The sequence below is a fragment of the Anser brachyrhynchus genome (assembly GCF_964034855.1).
Source record: "Anser brachyrhynchus genome assembly, chromosome: 6".
NCBI classification, from domain to species: domain Eukaryota; kingdom Metazoa; phylum Chordata; class Aves; order Anseriformes; family Anatidae; genus Anser; species Anser brachyrhynchus.
The window spans coordinates 13,391,774-13,419,032 of NC_137700.1; the positions used below are offsets into that span (position 1 = coordinate 13,391,774).

Sequence of the window (27,259 nt, forward strand, 5' to 3'; positions counted from 1 at the left end):
TTTTTCACTGTCTAACATGTATCTTCGTGCCTCATCCCAAAGCACGTAGAAGTTAATGGGAAGACTCCCATGAACTTCATCAGTGGATTTTGGATTGGGCTTTGAGAACAGCTCCTGTTATATTTAATGATTAAATATGAAATTATATCAAGATCTATTTTTTCTCTTGTCCACTCTTGTTTATAGTGAGCTATAAACTTCATGGTGATGGGTTTTTTTTGTATTTTATTGTTGTTTAATGAAACATATTGTAGAAATTATATGGATGTATCATGACATTTTATATGAGATTTTAGAACGAAGTTAGAGCCTAACTTACGTAAAGAAAAGTAAATTTTAAAATAGGGAGCGTTTTTGTTTGTTTTCAGAATTGGGTATTGACTGCAGTGTTAATGTGTAACTAGGTTTAATGTGAACCATTTAATTAGCATTTAACAAGTTGCAGGGATTCTTTTAAGAAAAATGACAAATAATTTAACTTCAGCTTAGGAAAAAGCTTAAGTCGGAGTGAATAACTGATCAGAAGAATTCCCTTTTATATTTTTGGAAAAGAAAAGGTGATGTTCTATTGAATCCATTGCTGCCTTGTAATGTATTCATAGGCCAAGGGACTGATAGACTTAATAGGTCATTGCTTCACCTCTTAGTTGGAGATCTGCAGAGAGCGTGGGTGGGTTATTTTCTCTAGGAAGCTCAAGTTTGTCCTTAGTAGAGTTAGTGAACTGGTGCGGCATTTGTGTAAAAAAACAGCTTGCATAAACCATTGCATATGACTGAAAACACTGTAATAAAAAGCTTGTGAACTTGTATGGATGTCATAAAAAAATACTTTTAATGCGTCTTTTCCATGTGTTGAGTTTTGACCTTTTTTTTTCAGATTTTAAAAGTAAAAATATAAGAGCCTAATGACTTTAATTGATATGGGGTTTCTTGTGACAACTCAAGTATAAGTTGTCATTATAACAACATGGTGATGAGTATTAACTGTGTAGCTGACTTAGCAAGCAGATAGCCAGCAGGCAGAGGGATTTTTTCCTAATGCTTTTGGACTTTTGCGGCATACCTAGAGACCTGTCTCCAGGTTCAGACCCCCTAGGTAAGGACAGAGATTTACAGTCTGAATTGAGTCCAGTGGATGCCGACCAAGATGGCCAGGGAGCTCAAGACATGCAGGGGAGATGCAAAGTGCACTAGTTTCGTTGAGAAGGACAAGGTGGAACCTCCCTGCCATCTAAAACTATGTGATGGCTACTTACAGAGAAGACAGAATTGGACTGTCTGTGGAAGTGAGGGAAATGGTGGGCACAAACAGCATCAAGAAAAAAAGTTCTCATTACTTATTATGAAAGAATGTCTTCAAAATGAGAGTGGTCAAACATTGGAACAGTTTCCCCAGAGAGACTGTGGAGCTTCCATTGCTGGAGATTTTTAAGGCTCAGCTGGAGAGGCCCCTGGGCCACCCTGACGGCACCACAAGGTGGGCTCTGCTTTGAGCAGCTGCTTGGGCAGGATGCCCTCCAGTGATCCCTTTCAGCCTGCATTATGCTGTGATTCTGTGAGCTCTGTAAGTTTGGTGTTTCACTTCACTTTATAGGAAACTTTAAAAGTACTGGTGGAATTAATGCAAGTGTTTTCATAGACTTTGTTGGCAAGCAAAATTTTTTACGTGGAAGATTCTGCATATATTATAATTTTACTGCTTAACTGAAATTGTAAGCAGCAATCTTGAGGCATATGAATTGAAAGACAAGCATATACATAAAAGAAAGAGGATAAGGAACGTATACAGGATTCAAAGAGTAAGCTTTTCCATAGGAAGCAGGAAAGCATTCTGTAGGAGGCAAAGCTGAAGCATTTTGTCTTTATTTTGAACATTTTACTTTCTTTTCTTTGTTTTTGTATTGTTTTGTTTTGTTTGTTTTTAAGACATCTCTTTTAAGACTTGAAATAAAGCCAATCCCTGTAGTCTTGGCTCAGAGTAGTCTTCTCATATAAGTAGCTTTCTGATTGTCTTATTTAATATTGGAACAGATCCTGATTGTATAGAAATTAATGAAATTTTATGTCTCTAGCTTGGAAATATTATGACAGAAGTCTAAGATGAGGCCTGAGGTGTTTTATGGTGGGCTAGAAAAAAGCAAGATCCAGAACTGCACATGAAAGTGAAATGCTTGTGCTTCTTAAGGCTGTCTCTTTTTTTTTTTTAAAGAACTACTTAGGAAGTGTAAGCAAATATGGAATCATTACTGTACACAAAGCAAAATATACAAATCCCCACTCTGTATACAGAGACATGAGGTGACGATATACTCATCGTGTTATGGCCACCAATGCAAAGCCTTTCCCATCAATTTACTTCTGTACTATAAAAAATAATCACAATTACTGGGACAAAGATTTTTCAATTATGAAAAACAGCAATGTATGGGTGATGCAAAGCTTAGCCTTGATTGCATGTGATCCAGGACATGCTTTCTAGTGTTTTCTTTGTGTTTATGGGTTCAGTTGCTTTAGGGATTCCATTTCTGTCATTGTCTTCTGGGAATTTTGCTTTTGAAGTTTCCCTGTTCTTTGAGGAAAATAGTGTAATCATTGCATTTGCAGAGTATTTTCACTTTCAAAATAGAATTGAATTTCACTTTGTTTTGGCTGACTGATAATGAGGGAATGGAAGATACCACTGCACTCTCTTAGAAACATTTTGTAATTAGGTGAAGCGAAACAATAATTATGAACACTATATGAAAAGTTAAAATTTGGATCCCTGCAATGCTTTTCAAAATTATTTGCACCACTTTTTCACAAACTTGCTCTGAGAGAAAAGCCACATAAGCCTGGATTCCTGGGGAAGACTGGACTCTCCACAGTCAGTAAAGCTAAAAGCTCATTTAGATAACATCCATCCCTGGAGATGCCCCAGTGGAGCAGATGAATGGTCCATCCATTTAGCATCCATTCTCTAAGGAAAGGAGATGAGCCATTTTTTGCCAGACACTCAAGAATCCAGAGTTGTTGGAGTATAGCCACCTGCCTAGTTCTTTTACTCTCCTTATAGGGATCTGCCATCCATGAATTCTTGTGTCCTTTTGAACCGACTAGTACTGCCTTCCACCACAAGCTCCAGCAGCTGCCAGTTGCAGAGGTTCTCACTGGCAGGCTGTGTACTTTGCTGTCCCATTACCTGCCGAAACCCACCTCTAGCCAGAACCTTTGACTGATCCTTAGTTCTCTCTCACGTGCAGCATTTTATGAACATGAGTTATACATTCAGTTTATCTGCCACACTGTCTGTTTTGTTATCCTCGACCATGTTCACCCTATGCCCCCTTTTGGATATTATTTGGTTTATGTTCTGTATGCTGTTGTACGTGCCAAAACATGAATACCTGGTACTTTAATATCATTGCTGGCCTTGGTTTAGAGTGTCTGTTTCTTCATATGAATAGCAGAGATAAATGCACTCATATTAATGTGGAATATCAGTTTTAAAATGTTGCAAATATAACAACAAATGTATGCTTCTGATGTATGCTTCTGACGTACGCTCATGCAGCTTCTGTTGAAAAAATGAAAGTAATGTATGTGTTCAAGGGACACTGTCCTCTCAAAAACATACATTTAAGTATTGTAATCAGGGTGGCTGAGCTTCATGAAATTTCTGATGATATGGAAATGCTCTACATTGCCTAGTACCTCAAAGTAAAGAATGAATAAATAAATAAATAAATAAATAAATAAATAGGTCTTGTTTGGTACTCACTTGTGAGAACTAGATTCAGCTCTCACCTCTGATGCAATCTTCTGGAAAGGCTTTGGGCAATATATTTTAAGCTCTCTGTGCCTTAGTTTCTCATTTACTGTCTTTTTTGTCAAGCTTTCTACATTTAGATTTCTCAATTCCCTGGGGACTGAATCTCTTTTGGTAGTGCATAACACACAGTTTTCTTCCTTGCGAGAGAGTGCAAAGTTATCCTCCTCCTCGCCGCTGCTCCCTGGTTCCTCCTAGGAGCATGCTACAGTGCACTGGGGACCTGCCTTGCCTCAGCATGCAGGGCACCTGGTCTGGATTGGTGCACGTTTCTGTGGGGTTCCCAAAATGTCTCACCAGTGATGATGCTTGCAATGTCATTTAAATTTCTAGCACTTAGGTAAGTAAATATTATCATGATGTTCCTATAAACAGGCTGTAATCTATGTGTATTAACAGTTCTGTATCAATTGAAAGCAGGCTGGCTGTTGCTAATGCTCATTTTGGGCAGTGAGTTTGTAATAAATGAGGGAGATTGAAAGAAGTATTGAATGAGAGAACTAAGTGATGTATTGTTAGCTCTAGATAGTGTGGGGTAGAGTATGTACAGATTGCAATCAGTCTTCTTGACTTTCAGAACTGAATGTTCGTTTGGTTAGGTGGAAATGTTGGTGATGAAGCCAAAAATCTCTGATAGCCAATACGGCTGATCCGGTTACTTTGGTGAGATGGGTAGCGGTTGGTAGCTGGGTTGTGGAGACTGACCTCATGTGTGCATGTCCCAGCTGCAGAGTAAAATCTTTGCTTTAACTAATGCACAGAAGAGATGCAGAAGCCTGAGGGTGATCTTTACAAACAAGTGTTCTGGGTAAAGAGTCAGTCGGTACCCAAGACAAGGAGTTGTCGGTTTTACTCATTTCTTACAGCAAGAATGAGCAGAGTTAGGACATTCTAAGGGATGAAGTGTGAAGGTGAGTGAGTTTTGGAATAACCTGCTATATGATACATGAACAAACACGACTGTTACAGCAATTCATCCGCAACACCTAATCTGATGATCCAGAATCTTTATCGTTTGTTCTGTAACAGTAATGTGTGATGGATACAGATGAAAATAAAATGTCACGGGCAAGCGCAACAGGCAGGCCTCTACAGTTTTAATGGAAATACGTTGCCATATCAAATAGTCCTTTTCCTTAGGCTGCTTAACAGTTAAACTAATGTCAGTGGTATAAATAATTATGAAGTGTTAACCTGAATCTCCTATGCATGGATTGCAAAATTAATATAGCAGTTGCTAAAATTAGTTGTCAAGTTTAACTCTCTGGTATTTAGGCCTTACTCAGGAAATAAATATTCTTCCTTAAAACTGATTTTCTTTTTTCGAAAAATCAGAAGAAACTTCACCACAGTCAATGGAGTAACAATGGTGTGGTACCCTTACAGGTGGGGAATCATTATATAACATTTATTTGAGCAGAGTTATAAAGAACTCAGGAATGGAATGCTATGAAAATTATTCTTAGTATATCACCTTGTGATGATGATGGTGTGAAAGGTGTTTGCTTTTTGTATTCTGAGCAGTTGTTAATATTGGAGAAGAAGGTGCCTCCTTTGTTTTCACTGTGCTAATTCTCACTGTCTCCTCATTGTGATAAGACGGTTGTAAACCTAAGACTCTGGGAACACATAATAAATCAACTCTCCGAGCTTTTGTCATGTACACTGACAGATGCATTTTGATTTTTCCCAATGACAAAAGTTGCTTTTGCTGATAGTCAGTATGAGCAAGACTGTAAAAAATTAGTATTTATTCTGTTCGAGAAGAAACATAAAGGTAAAGTTCATTGGTTTCTACACAGTTCACAAAATGTGCAGCTGGTGAACCGTCCTTTGAAACCCAATATCTTGTAGCAGCAAACAGACAATGAAAATAAATACCAGTGGATGGTTCTAGCCATAGTTGTCATTTAGCAACTCTCATCTGTTAAAAAAATCCTCTTACACTTCCATCTTCAGTGGAAAAGAGAATGAATGCTTGTTTGCGTGAGCAACGAATATATTTGCTCTAAAGGACGTGTTTAAACAAATAAAGTTCAGCTTTCCCTGTATTCCTTTTTTTCTTGTTTAAGTATTAAGTAGGTAGATCTTTTTATGGTAATATGTGGCACTGGCTGTTTCATGCTTCTGTTTACATAAAATCTATTACTAGATATTCTGGTAACAATCAACACGTCTATTTAGTAATGATATTGTTCTTAATCATAAGCATTTAAAATATTTCATCATATCCCCATACACCTTTAATAAATTCCCGAAGAACTAAGAGAGGATGTTCAGATAATGTCAGTTGTTGTCATTGCTCCGTTAATCCCTTTGTTATTAATCTCGCCCAAATTTTTCATTACCTTTTTCCAAATTTAGCAAGGGCTTTGTCCCTGGGACCTTTGTCTTTCTTTTGCTTTGTGAAATAACTTTACCTGTGAAATACCTCACTTTTAAGTATGCTGCAAAATAACATTAGTATTCTGAGGCACTAAAGTACTTTGGATCTGCAGAACTTTGCACGGGATTCTTTTAGCGGATAAGAGCAGTCATTTATTCAGCTCTAGAGAAAAGAGACACATGCACCAGAAGAGAGAGTTTTATGGAAACAGCTGATGTCCTTATGCTACAAGAGTAATGGATAAAGCAGAGGTTCCTCAGGGGCTGGAGAAAGCTCTGCTATCACCTTGGTTCACCACTGCCTTCTGTACTTTTCTCTGTATGTCATTTTTCCAATTTGTCTACGTTTTCTGTACTGGCAGCGGGTTGGATTGGATTAACTTGCATTATTTTTAGAAAGCGAGATTAACTGAGATTTACCATACGGTTAATTTATGTGTGCTGTAGTAGCCTGTAACACTTCATGACCATTTCCCCTATCAAAATAGTCATTTTGTGAACTATATGGATAAAATAACATCAAGGTATGTAACTTGTTCTGCTTTCACCTAAGAGTATCTATTATTTACTTGTGGTGAAATATATGGAAATGCAATTGTGTATATATATATTTATTGATAACACAGTATATTGACAAGTTTAGGAAACTAGAATCAGTCAGGGTTTCTCTGCTTGGCTGGGCTGGGAGGAGGTGTTAGTTGTGTTAAGCAGGGTATAACTGTAAATTGGGTGTGTGTCATCAGCAATGCTACGTATAGCCATTAGTCTGTCACTTCTCATGCGAGTGTGTACGGTGTATCATTATGTGCTGATCAGAGAGAAATTAGTAAGTTCAGTGTTATCTGTGGACTAGAAGACAGAATTTGCAAAGCCCTACAAAATGGATATTTTATACAAGCTCTCAGGTAAGCTGCCATGGAATTCCTAGTGCCAGCTACAAACCTCTTCTGCATGAGGCTGGTTTAAGAACAACTGCAATGTGTTGCCGCCTTGGAAAGAAGGGACATGTGCTTCGAGGCTGGATTTCAACTGGGGACACAGCATCTAATCTGCATGAAGAGGTTTTTGCTGTATTATGTGGTTATATATACAAATTATGCATACATTCTGGTTTGGGATCAGGAATGTACCTGAGGTTGCCGCATGGCTACTGTGTCTCAAAGGTTAACTCTTTTCATCATGAAATACAGGTAATTGGATGGCACCAACTGAACAGACATCTGTGTTTTTAAATGACTTTATACCCAGTCAACCTTATAAGCTGCGTTTGAACATGGTATTTAGGTAAATGCTTCATTTAGCTCGAGGAGTTGTTAAAACAGGCATCACAAGGGTATGTTAACGTAATCAGATGACTTGCAATGTTGAGATTTTACTCTTGGCCTTGCTTGGGCTGTGATAGTTTAACCAGGTGAAAAAATATGTAGACAGTGACTTGTATGTATTGTGTGGTGTCAAAATGAGACTAGCACACAAAGGCGAGACCTGCACATCCAAGGTGGTGGTGGAGGCAGCTGCCAGAAGCTGTGATACAAAACCAGTGAGGTTTTGTGTTTCCAGTTGAGCAAGGACCTGGGAGCAGGCTTCAAAGTAATAAGTGCAACATGTACGTGAATAGACATGAGAACTTGGAGTCTGCTGTTAGGCTACTAGGGTGTGGGATTTTTTTAGTAGTTGGTTACTGTGTACTGAAGTTATCTTGCTACAGGAGAAGAGGCTCCAAATGCCAGTGCTGTACCATGTTTACGCAGCCATGGTGAATTGGTGTTACTTTGTCCTTTTTCTGCTTTGAGGTGTCATGTAGATGTCAAGTCTCATCCACAAAACGATGCAAGGATTTGGAAAGCAAAAGGTAAATATCACACTAAATGTTCCATGGCAGTGGTGCACTTATAATGTATATTACAGTTGTATAGAAAAATTGATGTTTCTGACAGTGAACTAAATTTTTCTATGTCCTCTGTGCCTAGAAGGAGTAGAGACAGTGTCCTGCCACTAGTTGCTGGGAGCAGAGGAGAAGGGTAAGCAGTGTGGAAAAATTGACAATGCACTCTGTAGAGCACTAAATTATTTTTTCATGTACTCCCTTTTCTTTTCTTTTGCAGGAGCTGTACGATATTGGCATGTGAAGAAACACAAAGTCATTATTCCAACTCCAGCTGATTGTTTTTAATAAAGTTACTTTCACAACAATTGAAAATTGTCTCATGTTCCCATTTTCCATCCTCATCAACATCAGTTTATCTCCATTTCAAAACTAACATGTCTATGCTGAAAATTGTTGTTTGTCCGGTTACCCAGGGTATCACTATTTGCGTGTGTATTGTTCTTGTGTGCTTGATTCTTAACAAAAGTTTTATTAATCGCAGAGTTGCCAACTGTTGCATGCAGATGACAGACAAGGTTTTTTGTTTACCAGTGCAGACTTTGGACCTTTGGATGGTAAAACTGATCACAATGAGGTATTTTGATTTATGGATTCAGAATTTTCAGTATAATTTGGATCGTGTCCATGTGGTTAGTCACTGTGGTTACACTTATGAATAATTCTCAAATTAATATGATCGTTTTTATTTTCATGATAAGTGAATTATGTACTGCTTCATGCCTACATTATCGAGTAAACTCTATTGTCTTTACTAGTATAATATTACTCTATGGTTATTCTTTCAGGTCCTTTGGTAATTTTGCATTTCACATTCAAATACAAAGGAAGATCAAAGTGGAAATACAAAATAATAGCCTGGTAATGGAGGGGCACAACAGGTGACAGTATTGAAGTTCTCGGAAGAATTAACAGAGATAATTTAGGGTCTTCAATATTTGACAGTGAAACTTAAAAAATAAAATACTCAAAATAGCAGATGGAGAAGAGCTAGACAGAATTAATAAGACTAACTCATTTGTAGAGAAGATGAAAGTGAGAGAAGTTTCTTTGCAATTAAGAGCATTAATACTTCTATTAGTAATTTCCCACATGGTGCTATTAATGGCTGTGAGTGTGTTTCCTTCTGTCATTGGAGTAATGACTTTAGTCTCAAAAAGTACAAGCTTTTAAGCCTCTAAAGGAGCACAGAGTGAAGCCCACTGCGGACCTTCGATGCTGCCTGCCTAAGCCTGGTCTCTTCTGTTCAGTGCCCAGTGAGGTACACTCACAGCACTCCTGCGTTTGGCTTTATTGGATGTGGCATGGGAAAAGCACCAAGTTGTTCAATGCTGTAAAGACTTACATATCTCTATGCAAGCCAAGTTTAGCTCTAAATAGTTGTATGTGCTGCAGTGCTAGAATTTATTAAATTAATAACCTGCCTCAGTGAGAACAGCATTGTGATTGCAGGTACTGTTGTTGCATGACATTTTTTATACTCCTGTACTTTGGGCAATGCAATTAAGACATAAACAAGAAAATATCCACAGTTAACTCAGTTCATTTGATGAATAATGAAGAGAAAAAAATCACCAAAACAAGCTTTTTATTTGTGTCACTTTTTCTTGTAAATCTCTGTGGTGTGATTTAAATTCTTTCTCAAACGATGGGGGAGTCTTTTACCAAGGTAAGGTAGTACCAAAGCATCTCATTCTTCCAGTTACTAGTGAATCTTGTCTTGAAATAAGATGGCTGGCCATTAGTGGGAAAAGGTAAGTGAATATAGAAATCTTGTAGAAGCAAATCAAGCCATTTAATATTAAATTATTTGGAGAGACTTAAGATGAGTACATCTACTGTTTGTGAGCTGGATACAAACAGTAGATGTACTCATCTTAAATTGTGCTTTTTTAAAGCTGAGATAGCTATCGTGTTTTCTTGGGATTACATATTTTAAGCTACATGTTCTAAATGTCACACTCGCTATTTTGCCCCAATAGAACTAGATTTTCTCATTAAAACATCAATGTTAATATGCATATTTTATAACTTATTGGTGGATTGCCGAATGCTAGTGAGTTGTGAGAGCTGTGCTGGAAGGGCAATATCTTATTTCTCAATATTGGGTCAAAGTTTCTTAATTCACTGGTAATTGGTGTGGCTAGGAGACATCTGAAAGACAATAAAAATGCAATCTGTGTTATTGGTGCTGCTTTATTCAGCTTTTACAACAGGTGTTGTTCTGCTAGAGGAGTGAGTAATGTATGCTGTTGGCTTGCTTTTTTGAGTGATTTGTGATTTTTTTTCTATATCTTTTAGAACTCGGTAGTATTCATGTATCAGCTATTTTTATCGTTTCATTGCCTGAATACCTTTATGGATCGGATTTAGCATCTGTAGGCCATGAATCAGTTCAGTAATCATCCAGTTCAGTCTGCTCATTCGTGTGCAGTGAGGATCTAATAGTTCTTGTGCAAAGAAAATTCAGAATCACCTTTAAGTTTGCAGCTGTAATTCTTATTGTGACAAACTGCCTCGAGAATTTAGGATTATGCTCTAGATATCTTGCTGCATGTCTCGCCTGTGCCCCTGGATTCTTTTAGTGCTAGTTTTTTATCTCAACCATGCTGCATAAATGGGGACATATTCAGTTCTTTTTTAGCTACTGTGAAGAAAGTGGTGGGGAAGCAGTTCACTTTTTAAGAAGCCTATTCTATGCCTCTTCACCCACCAAAATATACCCAGTTTTTCAATTCTTTTATAAATAGAAAGCTTCTGTCTCAATTTGTAGTTTCTTCTCTCAATAAACAATGCTAATAAAAAATTATAAAAATTACCAGTATACGGTTCACTTGCCTTGGAATTATCTTCTCATAAATACATCCCGTGATTTCACATCACTGTTTTCTCTCATGGTCTACTGCTTGTTCTTCATAGTATCAAGCTGTGTACTATCAATCATTTCAGTTATCCTTTTGTCACCTTTATTGCTTGCTCAGTCTCTTTGATCTCTTCATCTTACACTTCATTCTTTTGCTCTTGGCGCTTTAAAAAATATTGATGCTTCTGTTGATAGCACAGCCGTGCTTGCAAGGTCTTCTGCTGTTCAAAGGAGTCTGTCCCTTGCTATCATTACTCCTGTGTCACTGCTCTTAAGAGAGTTGCTTTTTGCCTATTTACTTCCTTTGTGATTTCCTTTTATTTTTCATTGTTTGGCACACCTCTGTCTGCAGCCATCTCTTATTTCCTGATTATTTTGATGTTGCTATTACTTTTGCTGTTGATGCTATCCTTTTTTTTCCCTTACCAATAGTCTGTATTGTTAAATTTTCTGAATAATTCATAAGTCCACATATTAACACCTACATCTGTTATTCAGAACTTCTTGTTTTATTTCTTTTATGCTAGAGCTTAAAACCTTTTTTGTAATTAAGTTTTTTCAGAGTTCTTTTTACAAATCTCTTGTTCATCTCCAAGATGCCAACTATCTTTTGTTTATTTGCAGTGCAATGAGCTACATACCACTTAAAATAATTTATAGTATTCCTGCCCACTTTGCTATCTTTCTTTATGTACTAATCTCCCTGTTTAATGTTTGAAGTGCTTCCTCTGAGTTAGATAATTTATAGCGTAAATCTCTCTTTCCCTAATCCTTAATTTTTATTTTTATTTTTTGCTTTATACCACCTGTTTTGCTCCCTCTTGTACCTTTCATTTTCTGTTCCCTGATTGTCTGAAGTTGCTGTCCTTCAAAGCATAGTTGTTGTGCCTGAGAGTTTTCTTCTTCACTTAGAAAGTATTTGCAGAAAGCAAGTCACGGAAACACTGAATAATTGAGATTGGAAGGGATCTCGGAAGGTCTCTAGTCCAACCTGCTGTTCAAAGCAGCAGGGTCGGCTCAGGTGCCATGAGGATGCTGAGGGCTTGAGCCAGCTGAGTCTTTAAAAACTGGGGACTGCACTTCTCTAGGCGACCTGTTCCAATGCCTCACTGTCATAATGGCAAAAGAAAGTTTCCTTATATCTAGTTAAAACTTCTCCCTTTAATTTATTATTCATGTAAAAATATTCTGGAATTATGGTTTTGTTTAGTTTGGACTATTTTTTACTATTTGATATATTTTAGATATTGTTAAGTAATTGCTTATTGATACTCAGTTCTATGCTATTTTGACTGTTGTGCTTTGGGTAGGTAAAAATGTTTTCAGTCTTAATTTTGATAATCCTTTTCTTGCCCAGCCAATAACTCATCATCATTCATTTCTGTAAATTTATTACCAGAAAAATTACGTGATATAATACAGTTCTAAAATAAAGCTCACTCTGTGACTTTGCAGTTATCCAGACCTAGAGTATAGTATTTTATCAAATATATGCAAAAGTGGATTCTAAAATTAATGAGCTGTATAGTATGTTTTATTCTAAAAATTTTTAAATTTATAGTTGTTTTATTCTAAATCATCATAACAGAAAAGCTAGGAAGTTATTCTAGTTTTGACATCTTTGCTCATGTAGTATGATCAAAGTTGCGCTTATTGTTATGTAGAGAATCTCTACTATTACCCAATGTCACATTAAATTCTGTGCTTAGGCAAGAATTTAAAGAATTAACTGGAAGTTAATAAAATAATATTGTTGAGTTTTCTAATGATCACAAAAACAAGCAAAAGTAGTTTAACAGTCTTGACAGCCAGTTTACAGAACTATGATATATAATCTGCTGTGATTCCTGATAGGACTGTTTAACAGAATTCAGGTATAGAAGTACCAGGAAGAGTAGGGTTCAACACTTTATCCATTTACTTTAGAAGTGTTTTGGGTCTAAAACAGGATTGAAAACTCTTCATTTGAAATGGCTTCACCATTGCAGTCTCATCTTCTAAGAGTCTCAGTAAAAGATTTATAAACTTTAGAGCATACCATCAAAATTGGCTTGAAAAGGTAGTTAAAGTACAGGCCTTGCTTTAAGCTAACACACACTCTATTCCTTAAGTGCTTTAATTGATAGACATATACTTTTGTGATAGCCTGAATTAGGCGCATAATCATGAAAGGTGGATTAACATTCATGATTGACTCATGCTTCAGTGTTGAAAATCTATGATGAGTTCGTTTCTGATTTCTCTTACGCTGTTTCCTTTCTAACTTTGTATATATTTATATTGTGTTATTGTATACTCCAAATCTGTGAACTTTAGTGAATTTTAATAATCTTTAAAGAAATAATTAAAATATTTTTGGATAGTATTTCTACTTTCTCATCTTTCTGTTTTAGTGAATATTTACAAAGCCAATATGTCTGCAGTATTTTTAAAATGTTTTCCTTATGATATTTTATGACATCATTCTTTTAGACTAAGATGCATCTATTCCATTTTTATGGTGAATGGTGGCAGTGAACAAGCAACTCAATAAATCCAAGTGAAGTTAATAGAGTATTCTTTCTCTTCTGCTGTTTCTATGACAACGCTATCAGCAAAAGGAAGAAAAGACTAATGATCTCCCTTTAGGGACAACTTTTCCTCTCCTACATCATTTTACATATTGGCCAAACTTTTTTTTAGAGTGTTTATAATAAAGTGAGTTGCTTAAAATGCGTATAAAAAGACAGTTTGATGGATTATTAATTGGGATTATTATTTCATTATGTACTTTTGCCAGCACCAACGAGTGATAGTCACTTTCAAAAATAAAAATAAACAATAGAAGACATGGGTGTGTGCTCTGCAATAACCTAAGGAACAGACAAACAAGAGGTAACATAAAGTGTGTTATGTTGGGTAAGAAGTCAGGATATAGCCTGGCTCATTTAGGCTGCTGATCCAACTTCCAGCATGAGAATATTGCAAGATTCTAGGTTTTGTTGAACATATGCTTATTCTTTGCAGCAAACACAGTAGCGATGTCATCAGGCTGACTGTAAATGTATAAGATTTGGCTCATCCAACTATAGCTACTTTAAAGTTCTTGCCATAAGCTAATCATCTGGAATTGCTCTGTAATCAGTGGGGAGTGAACAGCACATGCAGATTGTGATCAGTCCATTTTAGGATGTGCTGAATCGCCACCTGGACATCTTGGTGTAATAGAGATCACATCTTTTACATGGCTAAAAAGAAACAACAGGAAAACTGTTTCTACAGATGGCATGCATCAGCGTATGAGACTAGTAGCATACAGCAAGTTGAAGTAGTTCATGAGGGGGTAGTTTACTTGTGAAAAAGTAGCTTGCAAGGAGATACAGAGGTACTTGAGGCTGAAGAAATCAAGCAGGGTACAGAGTCATCCTTAGGAGAGTAGAGATGACAGATGGACAAGATGAGACAAGAATAATTGTTTGACAAAGTGACTGAGTTGTTTTGCTTCTTGCTTATTTTGCTTCTTTTTTTTTGATGTCTTTAAAAATAGAAGTTGGTAGGGAGGAAGGAGCTGATCTACGCTCTTCTGAGTGGCATGGAGGTTTGTAATGTGAAATGGAGAGACAGAAGAAAGGGAGACTGAGATTAGACATGTAGTACAAACACCAAGGGCATACAGCATGAGGATACATTTATACTTTGAGAAATATTTCTACAGTAATGTAAGAGGTAATTATATCATGAATGCTGTTTTACAAAAGTCACTGATATTCTTATGTAGGTGGTGGTTCAATCTAACAGACCAGTAGTTTGGGTTTTAATACACTGTAGCACCTTAGCATTTAGGTACTGTAAACATAAGCTCATAATGTGCTAGTATCTATTAATAATATATTAACTTATGAAGATAGAAGTACAATAGTACAAAGCACTGGCCTGATTGAGTTAGTTTTTTCATTAATAGTATATTTACTCAGAAAAATAAAGTGGAAGAATTTACTTCTAAAGAAGAAGTGTCTAAATTAAACCATATGTCTATTTATAAAATAAAATTAAGAAGAAGAAAAAACAAACTTCAGCAGCGTGGTGTATAACAATGTCCGGTCAATTTGTGAGAAAATGTAAAAATGTTCAAATTGTGTTTGACTATTAGTGAGATATGTTTAAAAAATTGAAAGCATTTAGGACTAAGCGATAACGTCTTCCACAATTTTATTTCCCAAATTGTATGCTACACTAATGCAACAAATTGCAACACAGCATTATTCTAAGTACTTACTGATATTAATTTAGAAGTAGTGACTTCCATATGATGATCACTGGTGCAGTTTTAAGTTTATTGAGTCTTTTTCTTAACTAAATACATAACAAAGATTTACTGTGTAGGTTGCATTGTCTGAATAGTCTTGAGCACTTGATATTTGAACTAGTATCAAACAGATGATGACTTTGAGATATATATATATATATATATAGTAAACAAAGGATAAGAAACTTGCCAAATCTGTTCCAGCTGCTTAAAGAGATATAGTTTTGCAGATTGGAAACTTAGATTTAAAAGAATGTTCTCAAATATTTTGGTAGCTTGAAAAAGTATTTTGCACTTACCACTAATGGGCAGTTAAAAGACAGAAAATAATCATTTTTTCCTCTCTTTTGTCCCTTTCTGTTATATACATTTTTTTTTCTGTCATTTTACTTAAATGTAAATGATTGTCATTTTCATTAGCATCATTTTTCATTTACTTCAGCAAGTGATCACATATTATGATCTTACTTTTATTCACTAAGAAGTCTGAATGCAACTGTGTGGTTTGCCACCAAAAATTTTATCAAAAAAATTGTTTTCAATTTGGAAACCAAAGGTAATTTTTTATGCTTTCAATAATTGTCTGTTAGTAATTTCAGTAATTGTGTGTTAGATTTAAAAAAAAAAAAAAAGTTAGTTTGTCTGGCAGTTTTTTAGGAATATTTGATAGTAAAGCATTCCGTTGTCTTCCGTCATATCTGACCCGTCCTATTTAGAGGGGAATAGCACAGAGGGGATGAGTCAAAGGCTGGCATAATCCTCTATACAGCAGAGGGCTGCCAGTGAGCAGTCAGTACTTCCATTTGGCATAATGAAGAGATGAGCTGGTGTAGTAGCACAGACAAAGGAACAGTTACAAGTAGGTGGAAATTCATTGCAAGAGGGATGGCGGTAAGCGGGTCAAGAATTCTGACCGCAGCTAGGTTTACTGTCTTGAACAGGAAGCGGTCAATCTCTTGTTAAGAACTTGATTTACTGTTACTAGATATAAGCATGAAATTTCTCTCGTGCAGTATAAGATGATTACAAACTGATTTGAAGCTATTTGTATAGTGAACAGAAGTCATTTCAGATAATGTGTTCTGAATTACAAGTGACTGAATTGTCTGAAATTATAAGCAATTTTTAAAAAAAACTTTAATGTTTTTTTTTTATCCCAGGTACTATGATAGATTATAACTTACACATTTAATAAGAATAATTTTCAACAAGTAATTATAGTTTGCATACATAACTTGGTGTTCATATCTTTTATCATTGCACCTGTCAAGATAGCTTCCTTTTACACTGGTGAGAGACTGAAACATATAATCTGCAAATACATCTATCTTGCAAAAATAAATAAATAAATAAAAGTGTCTAAATGTAGAAGTATATAACTATATTGTACATATGTAAAAAATAAAAATAAAATTGAAAGGAAAGGAGTAATTCATAATAGAATCCCAGAGGAAAATGCTTTAAAATCAAAAGTTTTGTAAGCTAAAATGCAACTCATGAAAAAGTTAATAATGGCATATTACTGAACTCTTAACATTTTCCGTCTGTCGAAATAACTGCAGTACCTATTTGGTATATTGATTTCTACATTTTATTTTCTAGAATCCTTTCTACTTTTCTGTTTTCCTGTTCTGTCTTATATTGTTGCTAAAGTCTTTACACACATTTAATTAGTCACGTTTTTTCATTTATGTTATACACTGTATGACACTATACTGTCATTTTAACCTAATCTACTGGTCCAGTCATGCATCATCTAATGATGCACCCTGTTTTGTCCAGACAAAGCAATTTATGAAAGTACATTTTTACTACTAATATGGACGATCGTGTTGTGGATGCTTCACTTCTGTTTCTGTTCTCTGAACAGGAAGCAGAAAAGAACCATTTCAGTTATTCTACTACCAGGAAATATTACAAAGAAAATGGTTTATTACTCATAATTCCATATTTAATCATTACTGTTTAATAAGGTGGTTCTAAAAATAATCTAAAGTGCTATGTGGGTAAGAGGTTATGCCATTCATTATTTTAACGTTGCTGAATCAGAAGACCTCAGCTTCTGAGGTGGATCAGGATACGTAGTCCATCACTAGAGGAAGTCTGACACTGCCCCAGAGGCAAAGCGTGCATGTGCTCAGCAGCTTTATGCCTTCCACCTGCTAATGCAGCTCCCCCCCTCACATAGCCTGTGGCATACAAGCCTCAGTGGAGGCTGTGTTTGTGTCCCCCCATGCTCCCTGAGAAGGTAAAAGCACTGTGCGGAATAGCTGAGAGCTCGGGCGATTGCCGTGCTTCCCTGGGGAGGTACCCATGCCCTTTTCATGACGTTCTGCACTCCAGGGGTGAGGTTAGCATTGCTGGCCTTTCTTGGAAACTGCTGATGGGTACTTTTTGGCTCAGCGTACCAAACTCCATAATTATCTGATGCAGAATATGCACTGATCACTCCTTTATGACCCTATATTCCCCAGTATCTGCCCAGTTTGTCTTAGGTAGGGATAAAGAAACAATTAGAGCTGTGTCCAGAACTGCAGGGGGACCTTTATAAAATAAGCAAATCCCATTCAGTTTACACTGTTAGTGTTAAGCTTGGTGTTTTCAAGAGCGTTCACTATGAATAAAGTAAAGAAATTATGTTCTGTTATCCAAAATACTGTATATGTTATGTCTGATGCCCTGCTCTTTGCTGCTGTGCTTTTCTATGCCTACTGCTAAATTAATGCTTTTTAGCAGACAAGTAGCATCTGAAAAACACCCTCGTCTGCTGGATTACTTTGCAGGGTTGTTTGCTCAGCATGGAGCACCATGGATCGGAGGTCATAAAATGCTGTAATCCCTCTTCTTGACCAGTGTTTTTTAACGAAATGGATTAAGGCAGAAGCTAATGCGGGCAGGAAAGATAAAGTCAAGAACATAGGGAAAGTCCAGTGCCACTTCAATGAAACAAGGAGAAACCATGTTGGGGTTGGTGAAGAAGCAGTGTGGTTGGGCTGAAAGAGGCAGCAGTGGTCCTGTTAAACACCGCGATTGTGGTGTTGTAGAGAAAGAGGTTTTGTTTAGGGTAGCTCTTGTTACCCTAAAAGCAAAGTCTGAGAATGAAGGCTCTCATAGCAAAAGTGAAGCCAGGAGTTTTGCTGAGAAAAAAATTCTATAAGTGCTACAGCCAATCTGTCTCTGAGTCAGAAATTCGGTGTCAATCTCCAGAAAAACATCAATAAAATGTGTCTTTAAATGAATAAATGAGAGACAAATGAAAGTTGTTTTAGCTTGAAAGGTGACCTATTATAAACCGAACTACTTCAGTTCTGCAAGCTTCTGTTTTTCCAAACATAGACATTGATTCTGGCTGTTCAGTTGTTGACATAGGAGCATGTGTTTCATGGCAGCTCGTGGTGTTGTACACAACATAGTAGGTGTGCTATTGCTGGATTTTGTTAGGATTTAATTAATTTTGCTTTTCATATGATAGTATTTCTTATTTTTGCCTATTTTTATAGGCATTTCTGTAAATAGAAACAAACCCTTCATAACTTTATTTAATTTCCATGTGTTCTTTCATATAGATTCACAATTTGTAAGGGTAAAACTATTTTATATCCCCAGTGTTTGCCACAATCTAAATATAGCATTATTTAGATCATTAATTAATTGGCTTTACTAATTGGTAATTATGCTGAACACCCATCAGTAGGCTATCTACATTGTTAACAGACACTACATTATTGTGTAATGTAATTCAAAGCTGTAAGAGCAGGCCAGTTTTAAGGGGAAATGTGAACTTAGTCGCTCCTCTCTCTGTCTTCTATAGAAAATAGTTTGTTGTGCACATTTTTTGACATGTCACTAACTTGCCAGTTTCAACAACAGCAGATGATCAGGCACTGATGCCAGCTACTTATCAAAATGAAATTTCCAAGCTGACATTGAATTAGAGTTGTTTTACACGTGGAAAGAATATAGCATATAAGAGTCATGGAACTGTAGAAGTTGTTATAATGGAGGGGGGATAACAGGGAAATCAGTTAGCTACTTACTCAGCACGCGTGACTGGTAGGGCACAAGCGTGCTACATGGAGCATTGAGCACAAACTATGCAGTGCTTGCAGCATGAACAAATGAAGTAACAACTAAAACAAAAGCAGATGTTGCCTTTATTAAGAGTCTTCATTAAGGGAACAAGTCTTGCTTATAAGAAGTGCTGTGCAACTTCTCTGTGGAGAGATATGCCATAGAATTTACAGCTTGCCTTTAACAGGAAGATTTTGCTATTAACATTGGGAGCTCAGTTGGTAAATACTCATTTCAACAGAGCTTTGCTCATTTACTCCCTTTGACAACCTGCCCTCTTATGTTAATTGAAAAGAAGCAGACAAAATCTAATCATGCAGAGCCTGCTCCATACCAAATGCAGGCTTACTGCAGCCACCCAGAGTTCAAGTGAATCCTTCGTGCTCAGTCTAAAACTAAATAGAGCAACTGCATCACGCGACCGGATCTTCTGCAGCATGCTCTGAAAGGCAATGTCATACGAAGAGCATCGCAGAAGACTGTGAAAAGGTGGCAAAAGAAGCAATTACAGCATTCATTTTTCCATTTTATTGTCTGAGACATGCCAGTTGTTAGTGAGCAACATTTAATTAAACTGTTATCAACTTAACTTTGGAGTAGTTCATAATCTCACCCTTGGCATTGTCTTTTTATTAGGAAAAGGCTTAAGTGACTATGAAATATAATGAAAAACCATGGGGAGGGGTTGCACAGAGTGAAGCTGCTAATCCATTGGGGACCTATGTAGGAAACTTTCATTTTTCAGTGATACAGTAGAGCTTTGAAGGTTATCAGGACCTTTTATCTTCTATTCAGTTTTCTCTGAACTCGAAGCCACATCTATGCAAAATACATCCCAGCAAATATCTACTGAGATTAAGGTGGAGAGACTAGTTTATTACTGCTTTTCTTCAAGTGTTTTGTATCTGTGTAATTATTTGTATGATGTGGTGTGTAGGAGCCAGAGTGATAGTCCATGTCACTAAGCACAATGTAAGTCTATTCAGTGCCCCGGAGTGTTTATTGTACAAATTGTTAGGTGCTGTTCAGACTCTGTGTTTTTGACACTGCAAACATACGGATTTATGTTTTTCTCAGCCTCTAACTAAAATAAAGGATCAGGACTGATCCAGTAATTGCAGGGGCGCAATATTTTCCTCTCAGGTTTGTTATTTTTACACAAGAATCTGTTCAACCAATCAGCCATGATCCAGAATTCCCAATTTCAGCTCTAAGATGCCAACTGTATGCAATTCTTGCATATGGTTTCTCTGCTGAATTGTTGATTCACATTGTAAACTGAATACTGTAGTAATGCTGTCTTACCTCTCTGCAATTGTTTAGACTATTTAGTGCATGTGAAGAGCATCAAAATCCTTAGAAGACGGGCAAAATCCAGATGTACCATTCCAATTGAGTTGTTTGTGCTGATTATTTAACTGTCAGTTACTAGTTATTGTTGCTTACAGGACTATTGCTCCTTGGATCCCAGGACTGGAAAGAAGATATGTCTCCACTAGTAATCTGTATCTTTCTCAGATATTAACAGGTTATGATTCAGTGCAGTCAGGTGTCTTTTTATTTTTTGGCATGATCTTCGATGTGTGACAGTGCAAATTGCCATTACTGATCCCTTTGCTTGGAGGTGATGCTCATCTGACTGCTGCATCACCCGTTTTGCTGTCGGATTGTGGCTGCCTGTAAGCACAGACAGGCACAGTTGCAGCTCACACCTAACTTAGCTTCTGCCCTGTAGTTAAGGTGTAAGGCATTAATTTTAAATGGAAATCTAAATTATTATTTATTAATTATTTATTGTATTACCTAGCTTGCTTCCTTTCCCAGAGTCAGAGGTACTGACTCGTGCCGTTCAGTTTGAGTTAACCCTAGCTGTGACAGACTACTGCACATGTCCATATTGTTGGTAACATAAAGAATGGTTAACCAAACATTCTGTAGAATGTATTTACCTTTTTGTGTGTGGTTTTTATTTTTAATATCAAATCCTCATTTCCTCTATTATAATGCCCCTCTTACAAATAGTTAGATCTATGAAAAAAAATGTTTAAAATAGCTGAGCCAGGCTGATTGGATGCAGCTGCTCGTGCTCCTCATGCAATTCCTGTTCTAAAAATTGGATGAGTATAGAAGTTGATCATATATCTAGAGTACATAAGGAAATCCCACTATTGTAATCTATCTCTAGAACACTCTACAGACCTCAAAGTAAAAAGGAGACTGTATCCCATGATTTGTTGTATCTTAAATTTATGAATGAATCCACGTGAAGAGCAAAATCTTGGTAAACAAGAGGGTTATAGAGGAGACCCATGGTTATCATGGAGGGAGTTTGACTGAGGAAAATGTTGGGATTCTTCCTACTGAAGCAAAGTCAGTTAGAAAGGATGGAGCAGTTCTAATGAGCTATTAGCCCTGCACATAGTATATGTGTTGCAATAAGTGTATGGTAAACATTGAAGATTTAGCTGCCAATGTAAATGCTGTGGTTTTGTAAATGTCTTTTTAGTTAGTCTTCATTTGAAAGTGAAGGAAGGAACACTGAGATCTATGTACTAAATACAACAACCCGATACGACTTGTTCCATTTTCTGTAGCTAAATAGATGTGTCTGCTAATGCTGTTAGGACAAACAAGTCAAACAAATGTTTCATTTCCCAAATAGTGTTATGAAAGTTTATCTTGGGAATTTTAGTTTGATCAGCTCATCGTATAAATTCTGTCTGGTACCTCAGTAGGCAATGTATGTGCATAAATAAGGCAGTGTCACTTCTGGATTCATTCACTGGTTTTGTATTTCAATTTTTGCACAGCCATGATACTGCTTTCTCAAAAAGGAATAAATAAATAAATGGGAAAAAAAAAAAGTATTCCAGGAAAATGAGGAGCTATTACATTCATTTATACTCCTCTCGTTCCTAAATGTGCATTGATCCAATACTGGTAATCTGTTTAGTTAGAGGGCACAGCGACATGACGGAAAATGAAGAAGCAGCAGTCCAGAATCATGTCTAACAAGTGTGACTCAACTGAAATCCCCAGGAATAAAGCAGCACTCCCTAAGCTATTAACTGAATTTTCTGTGCTCGCTGTTTAAGTTCCTCCTAACTATCCAGGATGGAATAGCGGCAATATGATGGGAATCATCACATACACGTGCCCTGGGGCCAAAGGGAGTTTGTGATGTTTATCCCTGGGACACTTTAGCAGATGAATTCCTCACATGCTATGAAAGTATTTGTCTGCATGTGAAATAAACCAAGTTTTGCACTTGGCAGATATGGAAACGTATTACCTAAGGAGAGATTAAGACAGATTTATTTTTTTTTTCTGTTGCAAAGAAGACAGTAGATGGGAAAGAGCAGGTAAGTAGAAGGAAGAATTCTATCTCTTTTCTTTGATAGCCACAGGGGGTTATATGGCACCGCTTCCTTTTCAGTCTCCCAGAACAGCATGGCTCTATGTCCTGCAGTCCTGCAGAATGTAGGACCACTTTCTGTGGCCCACTCCTTGCTTCTGAGTTTTCTAAAATGGATCCTGCAGCGTCTCCGGTCTTAATTTTTTAGAAACTTGAGTGTTTACCATGTGTTCACTCATAGGAACTTAAATGAAGATGAAAAAAAAAATTTACTTCAAATACTTGCAGTTCTAGAAAATTGTTTGTGTAGGCTCCCAGGCAGTGGATGTTCACAAGGAAACAAATGGGATCCATACAACTAAGCTAATTCACTTCTTTCGTGGAGACTATTTGTAGAGACGATTTTAGTTAATCAACCTGCTTTTTTCTTTAAAATATTCAGAAGGTCACAAAAATTCATATCCAGTTTTGAAGGATCATTTGCTCTAAGAATAATAGGAAGGAGATGCACATCTTAAAAGTTACTACACTCCATTCTGGTAAGTTAAAATAATTAGGGTATGAAAGGGCAAGCATCTCTAAATATATGTAAAGTACACTTTTCAGTGAAATACATGAACTGAAGTTCCACTCCTTGTCTCTTCAATTAATATATAGGTTGGTATTGAGGCCTTTTTTTTTTTTTTTTCCAGTGAACAGAAAGAAGAGCTATTCAATATAATGCAATTAGTTTGCCATGCATTGCATGGTAAACCAAGTAAGCTGATAAACTGTAGCTCCCAAATAGTTTCACTTGCTCATTAGTGGTAATTACTGCTCATTAGTGAAAATAGTTGTAATCAATGTGTCAAAATCAATGAAATAGCAACAAAACCAAATATCTCTAGTGTGGCATTTGTCTAAAATTCTCCTCCCTTGGCAGTTCATTTAAATAGCGCTGTGCTTTATTACCTGATAAGACTTCCTACAATTTAAGCTAAAAAATAGTTTTCTTCATAACATTGCTTATATCACATGGCCATAAATTTCAGAAATCTTTGCTTTAAATGCTGTCTTTTTCTCTGGAGAGGATTTTTTATTATTATTATTTATTTTTTTTTGAGTATTCAGTGGTCCAGTGAGCAGTGCTTAGTAATTATTTTTTTAATATAATTTATTTAATGGTGCTATTTATAGTTTCCCATAGACTTGAAATGTTTCATCAGAGAAAGTTTAATGGGATACAATTTGGCTGAGGAGGTAAAATTTATTAGAATTGGATTTATTCAGACATTTTCTTCATCTTCTTTCACCCGAGCTTGCACGAGCTGCTAAATAGCAGAGCTATTGCTGACAGTAGGCCATTTGATTAATGTAGAAGGCTTTTGCCTCATTTCATATCTGAATATTTTTGAATAGTAAAAAGCCTTGTATTTCATGCTGTTAAAAAAAAAAATAATTAAAAAAAAAAGTTGCATTTTATTTTAGCACTGAGTATCTCTATAGCCACTAATTTTGTGCTATGAAAAGAGTAGTTTGTGCCTAATTGGGAGGAGCAGATGGTATTGTTTCTTTTCTTTTAACAGATTTATGAGATTACAGAGTCCTTCAGCCACCAGAGTTTTTCAGTGGAATCATAGTGTAAACTGGTCACTTGAAGGCCAAAATTTTGATACTGAGTAAAAATATCTGGTTATTGCAGCTTTTTATTAAACATTTTTTGGTAATGGACAAAAAAAAAAATTACACAGAAATCAGGAATGTGAATTAAAGAGAAATGGGTTCAACTGTGAGATATTTTTAACATGTTCCATAAGAGAAGCGTTTTGTGATCTAATAGATAGAATTCATCTTGTCCAGACAGAAATAGGAAAAAAAAATCTATAAACTAATTCATCCTAATTATTTGAACTGGTATAGGATATTTATGTCTGATTTTTTTTGCAAATAAAAGCAGGTAGGGTTATGAGATGTCTGGTTAAAAGCTTTTAATTTTTAACAGTAGACAGATCTTGTACAAAAAGGTTGAAAAATGTTTGTAAAATACTTCCATATAAAACAGGTTGCATTATTTCTGAAAGAGTTGCAGTGCTCTTTGGAGAGCAGAAGACGTAGTAAACATTATAGCAAGGTGTCTTTTGATTTGTAAACTACATAGATAGGAAATTTTTGTATGAGGACTCTTAGGAGGTATTAAAAAGAAGTTGGGTTATATCCTCTCTTCCTAGGTACCTGCAAAACTTACCTTTATTAACACTCTGCCTTTGAGGGTATTTATAATTTAGGAGATAACCAAGTATAATTTTAACCAAACGTAGCAAGATACATGAAGGTAGCATGTTGTATCAATACATACCTCTTAAACATATATGATAGAAAATTTTAGAGTTTATGTAGAAAAAGAAAGAGCTGTTTTTTTCTAAAGAGAGATTTCTGGCATCATCCTTTATTTTGTTTCTGCTAAACCCAAGAGGCTTTCCAAAGTAGAGCTGGAATGGCAGAAAGCTTGACAGATGGGAAGAAGTAAAAGTTTAGACAATCAGTACGATATTATTTTCTTATTATTCCACAGTGGTAAAGTGAGAAGTGTCTGCTTTTACTTTAAGATGTTTAAGGATTTTCATTTAGGCAGATTTGTCTTCTAACTTACATTGCTGTAACAAAATGTTACATAAATTTACTGTTAAGCCCACTGCTGTTCAAGTTCTTCATACCATTAAGCATAACCAATATAATAGTGTAATGATGCTGTATTAAATATGAGGCTACAAGAAATATCATTTAACTATTTTTGGTTTGCCAAATGATAACATATAAGGCAGTGCTACAGGTTTTCACATTAAATGAAGAGCTTATCCATACATTCTGAGCTTAAGAGCTACACAGTTTATTGAATAACAGTACTATGCAAGAAGTACGTGAAACACCATGTTGGCTGTAGCTAAGAAAGTCTGTTTGCCAAGGAAATATCTTGTATTTCCTTTGGTGCACAGAAACAGATTTGCATATGTGATTTGTTTCACAAAACATACATGATTTTCACATTTGGAACAGCAAGAAAGAAAGCCAACCTGCACTTCCACTAACGTTATGATTTTTAAAGTCTAATGGTCCTTGTCTGTTTTCACTCAACTAAGAAAATGAAAGATTACCTCTAGACAACAATATTTTATGATGTGAGTTCACTGAACACGCAAAAAGATTCAGAGTAAAATGCTTTGTTCCACTATAAAAAATAAAAATAATTTTAAAAATAAATAAATGATGGCTTATTGGGCCTCTGAATTTTCTCTGAAAACCTACTACTTGATTTGACTATACTGAGGTGAACTTTCATCACTGGTACTTCAGGCATCTGAAGTGGTCAAATTATTATCCATACAGCCAGAGAAGATTTCATGCAGAGGAACAGGGAACCTGAGAGAGGATGGCAGAGAAAGAGGCCTCTGTGTGTGCGTGTGTGTATATATATGTGCACATATATATGTAAATAAAAATTATTAACACATACCAGAAAAGAATATAGTATATACCTTATATAGTGTATACCTTAAATTCTGTAGCTCCAACCTTTCTTAAAGACAAGCCAATATATGTCCAGATCATATGCATCTCTTCATTGGTAGCAAACTGAGTACTGAATTTACAGCCATGCAAGCAGAAAAGGCTGTCACATTTCAGCATCATGAGAAGTGACCAGTACGTTTTGGAAAAACTCTCAAGTTTCCTTCAAACCCACCCTCATGGGGCTAATTCCACAAATTAGAGGAATGGTTATATTCTTCTCTAATTGGTTATTACAATTTTTTTGTTGTTGTTCATAGGCTCTGGAAGCATAACTTAAATAAATTTTTAAAAAAATCTAGTCACAATTTTAAACCTCAAGATCTTCTTTTCATTGTCTTGGATGTTTCTGTTCCACTCTTCGTAGAAGAGGGTATTATATTACTTATATCTAGCCTACCATAAATTTGCTCTGTCAATTTTAACCCATTTCATATTAAAGATTAATTAGCAAGATTTGATTTTTTTTTTTATTAGTATTATTCTTGAGGAAGCCTTTGGGAAAATCCTAGCAAGTGTATGTAGTCGTAAAACTTAGACTGCAAGAAATTAAACAAGATAGTTAAGGTAGTTGCAACTACAAGACTTGCAAACCATTTCCCATCGACTGCTTGAGAATGCTTGTGAATTCACTGAAGCAAAAATACACTTTGACGCCGTCACTTACTGAAGTTTGATGTCTCATAAGTGACCTCAGTTATTCGATGAATGCATCCACAACATTTGATGGAGATGTCAGTTATAAATCTTTATAAATTCAAATATCATAGGTCAGGAGTGACTACAACATTTCAGTACTCTGCAGGACACAGTTAAAAGGTTAGAAGTTTATTATTATTATTTTTTTAGTGCCAAAACAACTCAATATGTTATTTCATTATGAGATAGCTAACGATAAAACGAGCAGTAAACTCAGGTGAGGGCGAATACACAATATGTTCAAGGATCATAATGGTCAGTGTTTCAAAATTTCATTGCAGAGCGTTCATAATCCTTTGTCTTTTAAAATACCTGCTTCCTTCAATCATTGCAGTTGCTTCTGTGAAAATATTCTTAATGAGCTG

General features: G+C 36.1%; 1 protein-coding gene across 2 annotated transcripts in view; it reads left to right on the forward strand.

Moving 5' to 3' along the window:
• The window catches only part of NRG3 (neuregulin 3), a 404,839-nt gene that overhangs the window by 328,318 nt on the left and 49,262 nt on the right, over nt 1-27,259 (forward strand). The window lies entirely within an intron of this gene.